We start from the raw sequence: 6168 nt of genomic DNA on the forward strand, positions 1-6168 counted from the left end.
ACTATTGACGATATTTCAAAATAAAATTCCCCAAAAATATGCAAACTTTTTTTCCCCCCTGAAATAACTGTTGTAGTATGATTATCAGGTGACCCTTGTTGTGTATCATGATTTTGGTCATCCTACACTGTATAATATTAACGCTATTGACAATTTTTCACAATAAAATTCCCCAAAAATATGCAAAAACACATTTTTCTGAAATAACTGTTGTAGTACGATTATCAGGTGACCATTGTTGTGTAGCATGATTTTGGTGAGTATACAGTGTATAATATTAACGCTATTGACGATTTTTCACAATAAAATTCCCCAGAAATATGCAAAAAGATTTTTTTTCTGAAATGACTGTTGTAGTATGATTATCAGATGACCCTTGTTGTGTATCATGATTTTGGTCATCCTACACTGTATAATATTAACGCTATTGACGATTTTTCACAATAAAATTCCCCAAAAATATGCAAAAACACATTTTTCTGAAATAACTGTTGTAGTACGATTATCAGGTGACCATTGTTGTGTAGCATGATTTTGGTCATCCTACACTGTATAATATTAACGCTATTGACGATTTTTCACAATAAAATTCCCCAAAAATATGCAAAAAGATTTTTTTTCCTGAAATAACTGTTGTAGTATGATTATCAGGTGACCCTTGTTGTGTGGAGTGAATTTGGTGAGACTACAGTGAATAAAAGTGGAGATATTGAATATTTTTCCTTTTGGTACTGCACTTTGGAGACGGTCCCTAATCGTTTGCCTCTCCGCCCGCAGCGCATAGAGAGCAATATATTTCCTGCAGCCTGGAGGACGACTCGTTTTGGCGAAAATGAGTTTGTAGTCAATAGTCTACCTTACCACGATAGGAAAGAGGCATTTTTTATGTTTTAACAATGTTTCGTTTGTGAGCTATTGATCGCTGAAGTTCGAATCTGCCAATCTCTTTCTAACTTTACCCAAGTTCTAGTTATATGTACTATTACTGTTAGTGTAGAAGAAAACAGATAGACTGCAGCTACATTCATCCACCAGTTCATTAACAACACAGGCAAGTTAGCTTAGCCTACCAACACACTCTCGATATTTACAGTGATTTACAGTACAGAGTAATGTCAGGTAGCAAACAGCTCTGCTCTGCTACTACAGCTGTGTTATGTGATAAAACATTTTTTTAATGTTTAATACGTTGTTTATTTTGCCCGCGAAAAGAGCTAATGTTTATTCATGTTCTTACCTTCCTGTTTGTTATTTCAGAGTTTGTTTTGGGAAGGTAAAAACCATGAGAGGTCAAAGCACGGATGTAGAGTGCAAATAGCCGGTGCTGTCACTGCTCACTGACAGGAAGACTTCCGGTCACCCTCCATAATAAAAGCCTATTATTGACCAACTTTAAAGGACGAGTTCACAATTTTTCAAGTACGTCTTAACCCTTACATACTGTTCAGGGCAGGGGCAACTCTAGGATCAGAACTAATGAGAATTTGACATATAATGCCCTGCAAGTGTTCAAACCCCCTGCTAAATTACTAATTTCAGTATATAACGTAAATTACAACAATAAATATTAATACATAGTAGAGTGGTCTACTATAGTGTATAATAATGGTTACACAATCACAGATTTCTACAGAGAGGATCCTAAGATTTCCCCTTGAGGGGAAACACAATATTAATGACAGAACTATCTAAAGTACATTAGACCTGTTAAAATAAAAGCATTTGAACCTGTGTTTATTACACAGGCTCGCAAAATAATTAAAGATGTGTAAAATAATTTTTAGAAAAAATAAAATAATAATAATTTATAATTTTATATTTCTTTTTGCTGGACTTATTACTAAATGTGACCCAAAGTATACAAAAATGGAAATAAAATGCTTTCTTTTTGTGTTTATTAAAAAATAAAAAATCACCATTCAAACATGTTGTATTCATCATATTCCATACAATGTTCTCCTGGACCATAACATTGTGATTGTGAATGTGAATGTCCCCCCCCCCCCCCAATAAATAAATAGGATACACTGTGTTTGCTCTCTGACAGCTTCAATAAGGATTAATCAAACGTTTATTAATGACTGATAGGGAATTTATGAAAATGAATAGGTGCAGAGACTACTTATGAACTAGAATATGAACAGTATGTGAGGTTTAAAACAGCATTCAGGCGGCCATATGAACAGTGAAAGAGGTTTTACTCACTGTTATCATTACTCCTGTTCATACTGACTGTAAAAGGATCTCCTACAAATATGCTTTCAATGGAAGTGATGGAGGACAAAATCCATTATATTGCCAAATCTAGTAACAATGACAGTTTGAATAGATAAAGCAGCATTACAGGTTCTGGGGGGAAGTGTTTTGACATTGCATAAAAATACAACACAAGAAAAAAAAAGAGAAAGAAATGGCCTTGCCACACCGGTATTCCCATAAATCTCAGGAAAATGTGGTTGCTGTTGCAGTTTGGAGCACATTGAGATGTTGAAAAATAATTACATCTTATGATGCCAGATATGAATCTTTTACTGCAAACTGAACCAAAAGCGTTCTCCCCCCCTGAGAGTAGGCTAATGTAATGTCTTTCTCCAGATTACCATTTAGACCAAAATGATTAGTTACATGTCTTTCAAGAATTCCCCTATAGTCAAATATTTTACCACAAACTGACCAGTTAAAGGGAAGTTCCCCTTCATGGTTTCTCGTGTTTACCCGAGCCTTTCACTTCTTATGAAATCCTTTGCCACAAACTTGCCCAATGACGGTTTTTGTGACCTATCATTGGTCTAAGATGTTTTGCCAAATTAAATATTTTCCTAAAGATAGAATGGTCCCAACACTCTACAGTCCTGTCCATCTGCTTCGGTTTTTATATGTTTTACTTGAGGTAAAAATGTTGTATGTTCTAATCAGTGTCCTCTTTATTTGCCCTTTCACAGCCTTTGGTCTACATTGGAGCTTGACAATACCAGCTTCCTCCGATTCTTTAAGCTGCTCTGCTAGCTGACTACTCCACAGTTTATCCTGTAGTGTGTCTATAACACCACATGATATCACAGATTCATTTAAGAGCTGATTCTGTTTTTGCATTTATAAAAGTCACAGTTTTGCCATCAAAGTTTCAAGCTGGAAAACACAGAAATGCACATTTTTCTTCAAAAGGAGTTATTGGGAAGTGATAAAAATAGGCTAAAACAAATATAAAAATGATGACATAAAATGTTGTCATTTCTTTAACTATTTTACTCATTTTATTCACATGATTATTTATTTGAGTGCACTCAGCAGAGAGCAAAGGGCTGTTGCACCAAAGCAGAATTAAGAAATCCAGGATAACTGAAAAAGCGAGGCTCGACAAAGTCTCATCAGTGCATCCTGGCATTATCTGTTGCGCGTGCGTGTTCACAGCTTTCTTAGATAGACCACTGGATCGATCACAGATTTATTGATGCAGACATGGAAAAAACGAGTGCAGCACACCTCTTACCAGGTGAGCAACAGCTTCCAATGGAAACTAATGAGGAGGTGAAACATATATGTTCAAAGAGAAATAAGTCTGATGTAATTAAATTGAGAGGAAAAGCCTGACACACAATAACGGTGGTCGGGACCAGGCTAGCCACACAGAATAAATCTCCATGGTAACTTATTCTCCTCTGCTTTCGTGCAAACGATTCCCGGCTAAATTCAGCCAGGATAACTGGTAAATCCTGGCTTAATCCTCTATCTAGGTTTGTGCAACAGCCCTCAGATCTCCCAAATCCAACCCCTAACTCTAACCCTAACCCCTAACACTTAACCCCCTAATGTTACTGGGATGTAGGTCAAACCCTTTATTTGCCTGATTCAACAAAACATTACACAATTATTTTCTAGTGAGCAAAGTTTTAATTCATGAAAGCAAACTTAGCAGTCAAACAATATATGGTCCAGTTTCACATGAAAAGCATGTGTTGTTTAATAACTGTGTATTGACTTAAGGGAAAAAACAAGCATACAATATCAGCAGCACATGTGCATGACTTGGATCTATAGAATCAATGTCCTCTCGTGTGTTTTAGTGGTGCGGCTACCCTTTTGTTTACCTTGTCATCACAGGTAGTTCCTTTAATGTACAACTAAAGTACACAGAAGAACCCCAGTGTGCAGGTTTGCAAGGCATGTAAGAGTAGCCTATCTATGATTAGGACGTTTAAAGATATTTATTCTTTCCTATACTTCATGTGGTCTTAATATGAGATAATAATCTATAATGCAGAACTGACAAATGGTCCTTTGTTGCTTTATGGTATTGATATAGATGCTGTCTGGCAGGGTCTGATAGGCAGGTGACCTTTCACATCTGTTGCTCAAGCATTCAAGGAAGGTACTTTGACAGGTCCGTCCGAGAGAAGCACACTACCTTTAACACACATTCAAGCATTTGCTCAATCACTACTGTCTGTACAGATTTCTATGTCTCTTAATTGTACACCCCCCCAAAAAAAAAAAGAAACAAACAAGAACATTGAATAATAAATAATAAAATAAGAACTTGTTGTTAATGGGCTAGCATAGGTGGAATGAAACTCAAAATTGATCTGTACCGGCAAAAAAAGGGTCAACTGCATGTTCAAGTAAACAAAACACTGTGAACAGGTCAGTGTAACTCCATCAAATGTGCCAAAAGAGTGAGAGTATCGAATGAAATCAAATACTCTGAATGGACAACGCTTGTGTGTGCTCATGTATGTTAATAAGATGTCAGCTTTGAATTCACTTTGATTGATTATAAATAAAAAAAATATAATAGAAATTGTTGTTATCCATGTTATTCAAGGAGTATCATGACTGGGATTCATTTGCTGTAACATGCTGATGCATAACGTCTGACATAAGCAAAGAATGCCTCAATGCATTGACTCCCAATTCAGTCATAATTCAATTATGAAATAAGATAACCATTTTAAATAATTAAAATTCAGTCCATTATTATGAAATATTCTCCATTATTATGAAGTACTTTACATTTTTATTAAATAAATGTTCTGTTCCGTTCTCACTTTATTACTCTTTGACTATATACATTATACACTGGCCAAACTATTTTTCTTATACCATTAGATTGTTAAATTTTTGCCACTACATTTCTTACTTACTCATTCAGATATACTGGAAGTATGTAATATAACGTAACTTAACGTAGCGTAACGTAACGTAACGTAACGTAACGTAACGTAACGTAACGTAACATAACGTAACGTAACGTAGCGTAGCGTAACGTAACATAACGTAACAACATAACGTAATAAAATGCATATGAATCAGTCTGATAAAAGGTAGCATCTACTAAAGGGTAATATAGTATACTGTAGGGGAGAACGGGTCTGGTTGTCACATTCATTTGATCTCGGGCCCTAGAGGGCGCTGTTAAAAGGTTTTGGTACTGAATGTTTCAGAATTTAGGTGAGATGTTACTTCAGAGGTCATTTCTCGAGTGAACTGTTTGACATTGAGGTGACAGGACGTTTAGTGTTTTTCATGTGAAAATGTAAATATCCAACTCTCCAGTGTTTCTTTTCTGGGCTTTTACACAATGAGTTTATGATAAAATAATGATTACCATTAAAAAGTATGAAGAGAGAGCGATAGTTAGGTAGGTTTAGCTACGCCAAAAAATGTGGTTGGTACCTTTGCTGGTAGCAAAAAATCACAGTTGGGGATGCTTGTCACATTCTCCTCAGGGTTGGTTGTCACATGTTGGTATATACATATACGGTTTCATATATCTAGTTCTTTCTTTCTTTTAAGATAGCAAAATGACCAGGAACTTTGTCAGGAAGACAAACAAGGGTCAGACTCCTCCAGATGTGATGCTCAGAGCAGTCAGAAAGGTGAAAATGAACAATATTGTCATATAAGGACAAAAAAGGCATTTAGCGGAAGGATTTTTCCTGTTTATGTTCTCTTGGTGCAAGGGTATTATGTTGTTGACTGTATAAATTTTTTATTTTTCTCCATTAAAATAACACAGGGACAATTAACCAAAACATAATTTATCTTGTTACAGCAACACACTGATTGATAACCAAGAAGAAAGAACAAAAGAGTTGCAGTATCTGTGATCAGGAGTTATTTACCCTAAAATAACATTCTGTGCTGGTCAGAGTCTGAACTTTGAACCAA

General features: G+C 35.7%; 1 protein-coding gene across 1 annotated transcript in view; it reads right to left on the reverse strand.

Annotated features, from left to right (window-relative positions):
* The window catches only part of dglucy (D-glutamate cyclase), a 160432-nt gene extending 159127 nt beyond the window's left edge, over positions 1-1305 (reverse strand). Inside the window, exon 1 of the mRNA XM_062440236.1 lies at positions 1238-1305. The gene's annotated coding sequence lies outside the window, so the exon portion shown is untranslated. The remainder of the gene's footprint in view (positions 1-1237) is intronic.
* Positions 1306-6168: the final 4863 nt, after the last annotated feature.

The sequence above is a fragment of the Scomber scombrus genome, chromosome 19, assembly GCF_963691925.1.
Source record: "Scomber scombrus chromosome 19, fScoSco1.1, whole genome shotgun sequence".
NCBI classification, from domain to species: Eukaryota; Metazoa; Chordata; class Actinopteri; order Scombriformes; family Scombridae; genus Scomber; species Scomber scombrus.